This window comes from Sceloporus undulatus, chromosome 6 (assembly GCF_019175285.1).
Source record: "Sceloporus undulatus isolate JIND9_A2432 ecotype Alabama chromosome 6, SceUnd_v1.1, whole genome shotgun sequence".
Classification (NCBI taxonomy): Eukaryota; Metazoa; Chordata; class Lepidosauria; order Squamata; family Phrynosomatidae; genus Sceloporus; species Sceloporus undulatus.
In genome coordinates, this window is record NC_056527.1 from 5,799,844 (window position 1) to 5,814,147 (window position 14,304).

Genomic DNA, 14,304 nt, shown 5'->3' on the forward strand with positions numbered 1-14,304 from the left:
TTTACACATGCACTTGTACTTCATGCCCTCCAACTGTCCACATTTGGCAGCAACTGTTCCAATCAATCCACTGCCATCCCACCTTTTCAGTTGCATTTAAAATGTCCCGGTTTCTCTCTCTTCATCCCACTTTCCTCATCTGACTTCATTTTCCTCCAGTTGCTGCAAACTGAGTTCAAGGTGCAAGAGGAGAAGACTCATGGACTCTTGCCCTTCTTTGTAGGGCTTAGGCAAAAGCAAACTGAAACAGCCTCCCTTTTGTTGTTGTTGTTGTTGTTGTTGTTGTGTGCCTTCACGTTGTTTCCAATTTCTGCCAACTCTAAGGCAAACTTATCATGAGGTTTTCTTTGCATGGTTTGTTCAGAGGAGATTTGTCATTGCCTCCCCTTGAGGCTGAGAGCATGTGACTTACCCAGGGGTCACCCAGTAATTTCCATGGCTGAGCAGGGATTCAAACTCTGGTCTCCAGAGTTGTAGTCCAGCACTCACACCACTATGCAACACTGTCTCTAGACCACATTCTGGTATTACTTGGCCACATGTGTCTCAGTTTTCATCTATGAAATGTTGGAGGGTACGGTACCTTTTTTTTGGACAATGTGCATCAAATCTATTCAGTTCATGGTTGCAGAAGCAGACTTGCAGAAGTGTAACCATTTTGCATGCAGTTGCTCATCCTCAGGAGGTGCATAATTATTTGCCAGTGTGTTTAATGTAGCACTGTCCTCACTGGGATTTCCCATGGCACAACAGGACATTAAGCGGACACATTGGCAGATATACCAGTTGGGGCACAATGCCAATTTTCAGCAGAAGAATGTTGACAGTACTGGGCTAAGGATTTGACTCCACCAAAGCAAACTTTCCAACTATCCCAGTTTGGCACAGACATCCCTGATTAATCTTATGATGTCCCACCTTTTTAAATGTCCCAGTTTCTCTCTCCTTCTCTTGCTTTCCCCTTTCAGCCTCAGTTTACTTCCATTGCTGCAAACTGAGTTCGAAGCACCAAAGTGTTTGCCCTCAGTTCACTCAGCAGGGGGCAGAAGAGAGGAGGCAGAATCTTGCCCTTCCCTGTAAATGTGGGCAAAAGTAAACTGCTGCAGCCTCTTCTAGCTTGTGTCTTCTTCCTCTTTAATACCTTTTGTTATCTTGACCATCCTGTGATGTTGCTTGGTCACACGTGTCCCAGTTTTAATTTGTGAAATGTTGGAGGGCATGGAAAACATGAGAGCCAGCATGGCATAGTGGTTTGAGTGTTGGACTATGACTCTGGAGACTAGGGTTCGATTCCTCACTCGGCCATGAAAACCCCCGGGTGACCTGGGGCATGTCACACTCTCTCAGACTTAGGGGAAGGCAATGGCAAACCTCCTCTGAACAAATCATGTCAAGAAAACCCCAGAAGAGGTTTGCACAACTTAGAGTCAGCACAACTATTGGAAGGCACACCTCAAGAACAGCATGGAAAATAGTCCTGTCTGAAACCTTGGAGGGCTGCTGCCAATCAGAACTGATGATACTGGTTCAGATGGGTCAAGGATTTGACTAAGGCAGCTCCTTATGATCCTATCAGGAATCCATTCCACTCTTGATACAGGGCTGGACCTACCTTTAGACCAGGGCTGAACACAGTGCTCCCCAGAAGTGGAAGAGGTGGCAAACTTTTGGGGGCAAAACTTTTTTTTAATTTTTGCTGAAACAAGTGTGGTGGAGAGGTACAGCTCTCCAAAGCCTCATGTGGGGTGCAAATGCATCCCCCTAACATTCCACAGTTGCCCACCTTTGCATTAGCCACAGCACAGATTCTGGCTGCCACAAAAGGGAAGCAAACGCTCATTACTGAATTTGTTATTATTGGAATTGGTAGACAGTCTGGGTTGCTAGAATGCAAGCTGCAGTGGCATCTTCCTCTGGTATTAAAAATAGGTAGCATATTGATTTTATCATTCATCAGCCTGGCACCCAGGGGCTCCGTTTGCAAGATTGCTGGATGGCTGACATATCTATTGGAAGCGACCAGGTTTGTGAAGTGAGATAGCACACACAGGTGTACAAACCATCTTTCCCTCCCTCCCTTCTCATCTCAGTCATAATAAATAGCTCACGATCTATTGGTGTCACGGATGACTGGAAGCTGTTCTGGGTAGGTCTTCATTCTTCCAGTTTATAGTTGTTTATTTGCTTACTTAAAATATTTATGCCCCTTCTTTTGTGCCAAGGCATTTGGAGGAAGCAGCTGATAATATTAGAACAACAACAGAGCTTGGAAATGGGAATATATTTATATTTTTTACTACAAATAGAATCTTGCCCCCATCTTCTTTTTTCAAGCGATTCTAAAAAGCAGTTTAAAACTAAGCTGTACAGAAAAGATAGATCATAACTTATGCTGTACATAGGAGTGCTTTGACTCTATATTTCTGCATGGCAGGGGGTTGGATTGGATGGCTCTGGGGTCTCTTCCAGTCCTAGGGTTTTAGGATTCTAAGCTCTATGCATCTGAGTTCCAGGTTAGCTGAAGAACCATATTCCTCCATATGAGACTTCCTTGGTTTCAAGATCTCCTGGAAAAGGCCCTTGTCACAATCCCACTCCACCTCCCACATGATGGAAATATGAGAGAGGGCCTTCTTGGTAGCTGCTCCCAAGCTGTGGAATTCCCTTCCCGGAGAAACCAGACTAGTGCCCTCTTTACTATCCTTCCTTTTTGGTTTCACCTGCCCTCTGAAGGTTGCTTGTTCAGGAAGAAAGGACCATCCCTAATGTGTCATAATGTTATTCCTCAAAGTTTTCTTTTTAATGGTCATACTTTTAATTTCTTTTTATTGTTATTGATAGTTCAGTTCTATTCTTAACTTTTATACGACGTGATTTTTTCATTGTTGTATGTAGCCTTGAGTCCCTGTCGGGGAAAAAGGCGGGATATACTACTACTACTACTATTACTGTTGTGTTGGTATGATGGTTTAAGTAGCGTTTGATGCATAGCTTGAAAATACTTTGTTGAACATTGGCAGGATACAGACTGCCCAAAAAGGGCAGTCTCCCGCCACCCTGGTTTGCAGCATGAGGAAGCCGCAGCGGACGAACCACGCGGCTCCCTCGTGCAGCAAAAAGAAACCGCAAAAAGCAGTTTCTTTCTGCGGCACGGTTGTGATGCTGCAAGGCGCCAATGGTGCACTTGCAGCATCACAAAGGTACTGGGACATGCAGACGCTAGGCGTCCGTCATGTCAAAATGGTGGCACCCGTATGTACAGGGCACCGCCATTTTGACGCCCTCGTCAGGTGCGAGGGGCGAGTCGCGTCTGGAAGTGCTGTCCCTCGCACATAACAACAGTGCCCCATAGGGCCCGTCTGTATAGCACCATAGCTACTCTACTTTGCTCCTACTACTAGTAGAGTAGTAGTAGCAGTTGAACAGTACTGCTAGTAGAATAGTAATGTCCAACAAAGCATTTTCAGTCTGTGCAATGAAAGCTAACAGGTTGTGTTGGTTTGATGGTTTAAGTGGCCTTTATTGTGCAGCTTGAAAATTCTTTGTTGAGCATTGCTACTCTACTCTGCTCTACTCCTATTACTAGTAGACTAGTAGTAGCAGTTGAGCAGTACTGATAGTAGAGTAGTAATGTGCAACAAAGCATTTTCAGGCTGTGCAATAAAAGCTAACAGATTGTGTTGGTTTGATGGTTTAAGTGACCTTTGTTGCACAGCTTGAAAATGCTTTGTTGCACCTTACTACTCTACTCTACTCCTACTAGTAGTAGAGTAGTACTAACAGTAGAATACTCTACTGCTAGTACACTACTAGTAGTAGAGTGGTAATGTGCATAAAAGAATTTTCAACTTGTGGAACAAAGGCTACTTAAACCATCACACCAACGCAACTGATGAACAAAAAACCCCAAGAGTTCAGCTACAACGGTTTAGAGGGTGACAGGTGAGAGGTTTAGCTTGAGTCCTACTAATATATCTCTATTAGAGCGAACCCCTTGAATCAGTGAGATTTGCCTTAATGTTGACGCATCATTCAGCAGCCTGCCAAAGAAGCATCCTTACCAATTCTTTCTGGGGAATGCCAGAAAACACAGTATGTGTATCTATTTCAAATGTAGAGGGCCCTGTTGTAGTTGGTTTACAAGGAAACATATCTGGAATAGCTGTGTTGGCCATTTAGCAAAGTACAATAACAAAGTACAATAATTTTGTGGATTTTGGATATTGTTGTATCTTTGGTTTGCCAATTACCTGATAACTATTATTCAAAGGGTTTACTCTAGTGGGTTCAACAGGAAGAATGCAGAACTCTATCTTTTGAACAGGAGTGCATAACGTGTGGCCACAGGTGACCCAAAAGCCTCATTTGTGGTCCCTTATCTCCCACCCCAAGAATCCATGGACTATCTCTTGTCTGATACATCTGAGACACCTGAGAATCTTACTAGGATGTTTGCGACTTGCAGATGATGCTTTAAAAAGCGTAGGCCCTTTTCAAATCTGTTTTGATGAAGACTATTGAAATGACGCTAAAAGTTTCACAGAGTGGTAATTTCTCATAGACTATGGCCAGAATCCTATTGTTGTCCTACACTGGTGTGCACTCGCCTATACATGCAAACTGTTCCTCTTTTGGCTGTTGTGCAATGGCTGCATTCAGTTCTTGGTTGCATCAGTGAAATTGCACAGGTGTAACAATTTCACATGGGCCTAAATCACCCTTTTCTGGACACATTCTAGTTGGGACTGACCAACAGGAATCCGGCCATGCAGGTGCATTCCTGGATGGTGCATAGCTATTTGCCAGTGCCTTCCATGTACCACTTGATTCACTGGCATGGCAAGAAACATCACAACAAGACAATCAGTGGGGATCACTTGCATAACATCAATATTCAACAGAATGGTGGTGTAGCACAACCATTGTGTCATTATGCCAGTATAGATGTAACACTACTCAAGCATGTGGTAGGCTCTTCAGGGTCTGGGATTGACAGTTGTTCTTACACTTACCTGTACACTGAGTCTCATATTTCCCCTTTTCATTCATACTGTTTCTATTGTACCTTTTGATTTATGCTCATTCTGACATTTTTCCAGCTGACTTAGCTCATTAATTAGTTGGGTTGTTTTGGCCATCAAAGACTTTAATAGAAGGTTGGCACCTAATGTATTTAGTATTTATGTACATGGTATCACTTAATAGAACTCATTCTGTTGGACTCCTGTTTCTCTTGTATTTATGTCAGTCGCTTGCCTGTAAACTATGCTTGCTGAGCTGAATTTATTGAATTATGCTTTTGGTTAAGTTGTCTTCTCCTCTGTGGATTGAGATATTAAATTTTTGACATGTAGAATTATAGATTCAATGGAGTTTATCACACAGGACAAATCCCATGCAGAAACTAAATTTAAACTGAAAACAACCAAATTTGCAGGTTGTTTTTCAGACAACGTTCGGGATTGATCCGAACAGAAAGTTGAAAAAAACCTGCATTTGTGGGATTTTTTCAGACAACGTTTGTATGAAAGAGAAATAACACGAAAATAACCCGAATGCAAAGTCATCAAAACCAGCTTATTTATAGGCTATTTGGGGCATTCCTTGTCATTCTTGATCCTTTCTGCTGTGATTTTTAAAAACATAAAATACAAAAGAGCATCACAAAAACACAGATGAAACTGTTACAGAATGGAATAATAATGACGATACTTATAGAAAATATGAATGACGAGCAAATAGAAACGTACATACATACATTTACCAAACTTTCTATTTATTTGTCATACATATTCTCTATAAGTATCATCTTTGTTCTCCTATTCTGTGATAGTTTCATCTAGGTTTTTGTGATGCTCTTTTGTGTTTTACGCATTTATGGTTGAGACCCTGCCCTTCTGTATTTGTTTGTGCTTTGAAACAGCAACAACTCTGGTTGGCCAAAGCAACTTCGGAAGGAATTGATTTTTGGACACTTTGCCACTAGGAATTGCACAGTGCCACATCTCAGGTAAACAGATGGAAAGTCCCGCTGCTGGTTGCGGCTTCACAATTTCAGAAAGTAGACGATGAGTGGGAGGTAACTGACAAAGTTATGGCTATGCATACTGACACTGTAAGAAATGTTGTTCTATGCATGAAGAAATCAAAAGCTGATGATTTTAGGTGTGCCTTGCACACACTTTGCTATAGGTTATAAATGCAGGTCTTTTAGCAGCTTGACTCAATAAGCAACTTAGCAAGTGCCATCAGTTGTTAGATCTTTCCTAACTCAACACACAGAAGAAAGTTTTGCTTGAAAGGAGAACAGAAGCTGGACCCAGCGATGACAGACTGCAAAAGGGCATCGTGACAAGATGGCCCAGTGTTTATATAAAGCTGCAGAGCCTTCTTGAAAGAAAGCTGCAGATGATTGAATTCCAGCTGCAGTCTCCCAAATAGGCAATCCTCCTTGCTCATTCTTCCAGTGGAGTGGAATATTCCAGAGAAGATGTGTGTGTGTGTGTGTGTGTGTGTGTGTGTTACTTGAAGTGCTGAGGCTCTTGTTGTAGTTCATTTATTAAGTAATCTGAGCATTGCTGACAGCAGGCAAGGGCCTGTCTCATAGTTTACAAGGATGCTGATTGATGATTCTAGAGACAACATGAATACACACGGCATCCTTCCCTGCCTCTACACACACACACACACACACACACACTTGAAGATGCAACACATGAACTAAAAACGTGTTCCAATGTAGAGGAAAGTCTTGAGTGAACAGACTGTTTTTCAGAAAAGAAAGAGAGGAAGAAGGGTGGGAGGGAAAGAAAAAGAAAGAAAGAAAGAAAGAGAAAGAGGAGGTGGAGGAACAAAAGCAGGGGAAGTAGAAAACTTTTCTTAGGAGAAGATGAAACAGATTTTGAAGAAGAGAAAGAGAAAGAGGTGAGAATAAACCAAAGTCAAAGAGAGGGAAGACAGCAAGAAAAGCTAAGAGACAGAAACCGGGGGGGGGGGGGGGGAGAGAAATTGATATAAAAATTAAGAACCAATGAAGGGAATCATAAAGAGTTATATAAAGACCAGGAAATAAGAAGTCAAAAAATTGAGATAGGGAGAAGGAGAAAATTCCTCTTGCAGTTCGAAAATAGAACTGATAGAAAACATCTGTTAAAAATATATGTTAAATTGGAATAGATAGATTGACCTGGATTGGAAGAGATTAAGAAAAAGAAAAGCTGGGATTGAAAAGTAGTTAAAGACTACAAAAACTCAAAGATTAAACAATGGCTGTCTCAATGAAAAAAGTGGCTACAACACTCACACAAACAGAAGGACAATATCAAAGAAGACAATCTAGTGAGCAGACATCAGTTTTGGAGGAAATAAAAAGGATACAAATAGTGATGAAGAATAATATGAACAAAGAAATAAATATGTTGAGAGTTGATGTAAAACAAGATATGAAGGCAGAACTGAAGGACATAAGACAATCTTTGGAAGAAGTAACAAAAGATATGAATAATGTAAAGGAAAGAATATACAAAGCAGAGGAAAAAACATTAACTCTGGAGGTGATTCTTACTAATACAATACAGGATGGGAAAGCAGAGGCTGAGAGAAAACTGGATGAAAAGGCAATGGAAGAATTTAAGAGAGAACTACCTGAAGGTTAGAGGAGTGAAAGAACTTAAAGGGGAAGTTTTTAAAAAAAATGGAAATAAAAATTATAATTTTTTAAAAAAAGAAAGCGGATAGGAAGAGAATAAATCCATTTGAGATGTGATGCTGGAGAAGAGTGCTGAGGTTACCATGGACAGCCAAGAAGTCAAACAAATGGGTCCTAGAGCAGATCAAACCAGAAATCTCTCTGGAAACCAAAATGACAAGACTGAGGCTGTCGTACTTTGGCCACATCACGAGGAAGCATGACTCACTGGACAAAACAATAATGTTAGGAAAGGTAGAGGGAAGCATAAAGAGAGGAAGGCCACAATGCTATATGGATGGACTCTATTAAAGAGGTCATGGGTATGAATTTGCAGGACCTGAGCAGAGCAGTGGAGCAGAGGGAGTCTTGGAGATATCTCATTTGCAGGGTTGAGATAGACTCAAGGGTGGATAACAACAACAAAAGAAGCAGAGGAGATGAGGGAGGGAAGGGAGGAAAAACAGAGGAAAAGGAGGAGGAGGAAGGAAGAAAAGAAAGAGGAGGAGGAGGAAGAAGAAAGGGAGATGGGGAGGGAGGGGAGGGGAAGGAGAATATTTTTCTGTGCTTTTTTGATGAGGAAGCAGAAGAACAGAGGAAAAGCAGCAATTTCCACAACTCTGACAGATACTGAAACAAATAATGCTTTTCTGTATATAGAGGCATCCTGGAGCTGGAGGTTCATGTAGGACAGAAAACCCATCCCTTGCAAGCACTTCTAAGTGGCCGCCTCCTCAGTGTTTTGGGAAAGAATACAAGGAGAGCCTTGTTAGATCAGGCTAGTGGTTCCTCTCATCTGATTTCCTGCTGATGACCAAGCGGATGACACTGGGAAGGCCACAGGCAAGATGTGAGAGGAAGGGGTCCTTTTTGGTTGAGAACCGTAGGATCTGTGATTAGCACTGTTTGCCATAACTAGCTCTTGGCAATGGCTGTTGGGGGCTTCCATGGCTGTGCATTTGTTTTAGGTTTCAGGGATGATTTCACCTAAACATTAGGATGAATTTCCTGATAGTTACAGCTGTTTGACAGTAGAATACGCCTTGTCTTGGAATGTGGTGGAGTCTCCTTACTCAGAGGTTTTCAAACAGATCATGGCCATTGGTAACAGGGAGTGCTTTGATGGTGTCTTCCTACATGGCAGAATGGGATTAGACTTGGTGGCCCTTGAGGTCTTTTCCAACTCTATGAATCTATGATTATATGATATGGTTGTATGGATGGTTTTAAGTATCTGAGATAGCTGCTTTCAATTTTCCTCTGTTTTCCCCGCTATGATTGTGTCCAGTTCTGGGCACCACAATTCCAAGAAGGAACATGTCCAGAGAAGGGAGACCAAAATGGTGAAAGGTCTGGAAATTGTGCCAAGGATGGGTGGCTCAGGAACATGAGTCTCTTTAGTTTGGGGAAGAGAAGGTTAAGAGATGACATGATAGACGTGTTTAAATATTATTAATCCATTATTGAAGATGAAGCAAACTTGTTTTTTTTGGGTTTTTTTTTGTTGTTTTTTGCAGCTCCAGAGAGTAGGACAGAGAGCAATGGATTCAAGCTGCAGGAAAACAGATTCCATCTAAACCTTAGGAGGAACTTCTTGACAGTAAGAGCTGTATGACTGTGGTAGACGCTGCCTTGGAGTGTAGTGGAGTCTTCTTCTTTGGAGGTTTTAAAACAGAGACTGGATGGCCATCTGTTGAGGGTGCTTTGATTGTATATTTCTGCATGGCAGGGGGTTGTATTGGGTGGCCTTTTTAACTCTATACTTCTAGGTTTATTTTAATTCTATCTTTATTAATACCCAGTGATACATCGTCCACCCATCTCTGATCTCTAGGGCAGATTAACAATTGTTTTACAACTGGCTTTTTTTAAGGGTATAGGAAAAACTTTCAAAGATGTTCATGGTCAGTGCACCTTGTGGCTCTCACACGCTTGGGATGGCAAAACAGGATTGAACCCAAATGTTAACACTGCTATCCAAACTACTGACCCTAATTTGAGGAAGAGGCTCAACTTGTCAGCAAGCTCCTTCAAAGTTTGGACTATAAACTTGAATCAGATTTACTGCCTCACTGACATGTTGACCACTTGATACATATTAAATTGGTATGATGGACTTCTAAAACAATGTTCCTTGCTCCAGTGCAAAGTCTGTAATGCAAAGGATGCAACAGGGGTGAGCTGGGCTCACAAAGTTGTTGTGATTCCTCAGCACATCTAACTTGAATCTTTGCCCAGCATCAATAATGGATATCTACTGCCCTGTTCTTCTCTCCACACATCCGGTGCCAATGCTAGGCCAAATAAATGCTGTCATTAACATGATGAATTCTCTGTGTTGCTGGCAAGAGGTTTTACCCCCAAAATAAAATTAAAATTAAAAATATGGCTTTAACTGCACACCGATAACTCTGATGCTGGCAATGGTGGTTTTGCTCCTTAGAGTTTTGAAAATAGTTGCTGGCTCCATCCCCAGCTGGATTTAATACACCAGCATAAGACTCTTCTCTCTCTTTGCTACTGCAGCTCATTGAGAACTTCAAGTGTCTGGATCTGGACTTTAAGAGGGAACCTGGGTTGCTTCTAGAGCAGAGGTTCTCAATTTTTTGGTTCTCCAAAATGCCTGGAGAGCCAAAAAGTGAGAACCTCTGTTCCCAAAACACATGCCATGGACTATGCTTGCTAGTGTTTGTTATGCTGCCAAATCCCACACCATGGACCATGTTAGCTAGAGTTTCTGGGAAATAAAGTTCAAAGTAGCTGAAGAACAGCAATTTGAGAAGCAATGTTCTAGAGAAAGGAAAGACTGAGCCTCTGGAAGGGCTAGACCTCTGTAGTTCGAAAACTACCACCACAGAAGGGCATGGGAGGGCATCTGCTGAAACCAACTTATGGCAACTCTAAGGTGAACGTATCATGGGGTTTTCTTGGCAAGATTTGTTCAGAGGAGGCTTGCCATTGCCTCCCTCTGAGGCTGAGAGCATGTGACTTGCCCAAGGTCACCTAGCAGGTTTCTTGGCCATGCCAGGATTTGAACCCTGGTCTCCAGAGTCATAGTCCAGCACTCAAACCACTATACCAATGACCATTATATTATATAACCCACTCATCAAATAACAGATAATCACTTCAAACCTGAAGAGAAGGTTTATACCCTCCAACATTTTACAGGTGGAAACTGGTACCAAACAACATCAGTGCAAGACAGCAAAAGAAGAACACACAAGCTAGGAGAGCCTGCAGTGGTTTGCTTTTGCAAAGTCTACTGGGAAGGGCAAGGTTTCACCACCTTGTGCCCTTTCCCTATCAGCTGAGTTTAATGCAAACTATTTTTTCACTTTGAGCTCTGTTTGCAGTGACTGAAGTAAGCTAGGAGGAAGAGAGAAACTGGGACATTTGAAAAGCTGTTGAAAAAGCGGAAGGACAAAGGATTAACTGGGACTCTCCCTGCCAAACTGGGGCAGTTGTGGGGTGTGAAGTCATATCCCAGTGACAGAGCATATCTGTTGGGTGTAAAAGGTCTCAGGTTTGATCACTGGCATCTCCATGTGAAAGAGCCTTAAAGCTGTAGATTTGAGAAAGATGCTGCACCCAAGACTTTGGAAGGCTTTTGCCGGACATTACTGGGTTTAAAACTTTTGCATAATATTAGTCTTTTACTTCCTTTCCTGACCACAATCTCCCTTTTGCACGCATCCTTTTTTCGGAAGATATAGAAAGAAGAGGAAATCATCTTGGGGCAGAGAGGAAGGAGGAAGAACGCTTTTGACAAACAGGTTTGACTAGCAAACACCAGCTACCCGCAACTAGATAAATAGAGGAAACTTTGGCACGCCAACACAGGGCTGTTATCAGAATGGAGGTTTTTATTTTAATACATTTGCCAAGGACAGAGCCTCGGAAAGAAGAGAAGAGCAGTGGGGGTGAACAACCGGCTCCATAGATGGTGTCACCTAGAATGGTTTAGTTTCTTGGATCATAGTCTATGGTTTCATGAAGATAGATTCCTGGCAAGTGGGGTTGCACCTCTCAGCAGTTGGCAGAAATGTTTTTGCTCCGAGGCCCACAAACTTGATCAGGAGGGCTTAAACTGAGTTATATTATTATATATTATATATAATATAATATATATTATATATTATTGGGTCATGGGTTGATGTATTGTAGTGTTTTTTGATGGTGATGTTTTGTAAACCACTGTGATCTGCAAGGAATAGCAGTATAGAAATAAAATTTTCATTCATTCATTCATTCATTCATTCATATGGCGGAGGGAGGCAGTATTCTTGAGGTCGGGATTTCACCAAGTCCTGGAGATAAGAGCCCATAAGTTCTAGAGAGAATTGGGTGAAGAGTACAAGAACCCAACAGCCACAGATGCTAGCAAAACAGAAATAAATTCTTCCAGAACACAGCCACATAGCCTGAAAAACCCACAAAAAACTATGGATGCTGGCTGTGAAAGCCTTTGACTTCACATATATCAACAGTGTTCGCCTGGAGAGCTTTACTGTGAAATTTGCCCTTGCTTTTCCTCTCTTGATGCAGCCTCCGACATGTTGTGGCCTTTGAAACTTCATTCCTTTGGGGCCGCTTCCTTGCCTTGGGATTTTCTTTTATTCTGCAAATACACTAGGCTTTCCCCAATCTTGTTATCCCACTTCAGTATTATTACGGATACATATTACCTGGGGTTTTGTGTAGCTTTTAAAAAAAAGAATTGTGTCAAGTTTTGAAGTGTTTGAACCCTTGCATAGCTTGCCTAGAGGAAGGTTTCCTGAAGGTCAGAGGTTTGACAGCTCTAACACTAGGTTTCCTTTTGGTTCCCAAGAAATGCCATCATTCCGGATAAAGATGCCTTAAGAAATGTAACCAATATCACAAGATGCACAACACCATTCCAAGGGGATGACACAGCTCAGTGAAAAACATCCGTCATTATTTGGCAATTGAAAAACAACTGCCTGTCTGTCGCTGGTGAATCATTTAAATGTTTACCTCATACTAAGATCCAAGTTCTTGTCAAACACTATAATATTAGTATTAAAGAAGATGGAGATTTTAGATGTTTGGATGATGATGAGCCTGAGATAAAAATCTTAACAGATGGATTTCAGAATGCCCTGTAATAACTATCAGGGATGCATTGCCAGAACTGCGGAAGCTTTCATGTGCATTGCAAAGATTGATTCATGCTGTGTGATAGTTTAATCTACTGCAAGGGTGGCCAATGCATGGCCTGTGTGGGCCACATGAAGCCCACCCAGACATTTTTGTGGTGCAGGAATCCTTGTTCATCGTCCCTGTAGTAGAACCACACTACCAATTATTATTAATTCAGCATTTTTAGTGTTTAGCAATAGCATTTACATTTCTATACCACTAATCAGTGAACTTAGCACTATCTAAATGGTTTACAATGTGTAAGCCAATTGCCCACAACAAGTTGGGTATTCATTTTACTGACTTATGAAAGGATAAAAGGCTGAGTCAAATTTGGACACCTGGGATCGAACTCACAAACTTGAGTTCAGCATTTAATAACTGCACCACTAGGTCTCCATTCCTTTCTTGGAGTGGGAAAGATGCTTGCTTTCTCCTTCCAGACGTTTTAGGATGCAGAAAGATGTTGTGACATCATCCATCACCATACAGAATAATGACAGTTGCAACCAAATTTGTTGTCACCCACAGTGGTGCTTTAGCCCAATTGAGCAGGAGCATTCCTCATCACTGGGAGGTTGGCTTCCCCAATGTATTAGGATGGATATATATCCATTGTTGGTGTTGTTGTGTGCCTTCAAGTCGTCTCCAACTTATGGTGACCCTATCAAAGGGTTTTCTTGACACATTTCTTTAGAGGGTTTTGACATTGCTATCCTCTGAGGCTGAGAGAGTGTGACTTGCCAAAAGTCACCCAATAGGTTTCATGGTTCAGCAGGGATACGAACCTTTGTCTCCAGAGTCATAGTCCAACACTCAAACTACTACGCCACCCTGGCTGTCTATGTGTGCACAAACATAGGCACATAATTAAATAGGTAATTTACTCTGTTGATGGTAAGAGCTGTGACTTTCTGATTTCTTTGGAGGAAGTTTGTCTTCCTCTTACCTTATGCTGCAGAATTCATACAGTTTGACACTGCTTTAACTGTCATGGCTAAATGCTATGGGATACTGGGATTTGTAGCTTTGTGAGATATTTAGCCATCTCTGTCAGAGAGCTCTGGTGCCACAACAAATTACAAATCCAAAGATTCCATAGGATGGAGGTGTGACAGTTAAACTGGTGTCAAACTGCATTAATTCTGCAGTGTTGCAGCAGTAAGGCTACATTTACATTGTAGAAATAATGCTATTTGATACCACTTTAAGTGCTGTAGCAACATCCTGTGGAATCCTGGGATTTTTTAGTTTTAGGTAGAAGGTAAAAGTAGTCTGTTGACATGAATATCTAGCCGTAACTGACTGTAGGGGGCAGGGCTCATCTTTGTTACTAAACTGAAGAGCCACTGTTGTTTGAGGACTACTCTGGTGATCATGTGGCCAGCAGGACTGCATCAAACGCTGTTACCTTCACAGCAAAGTGGTACCTATTTATCTACTTGCATTTGCAT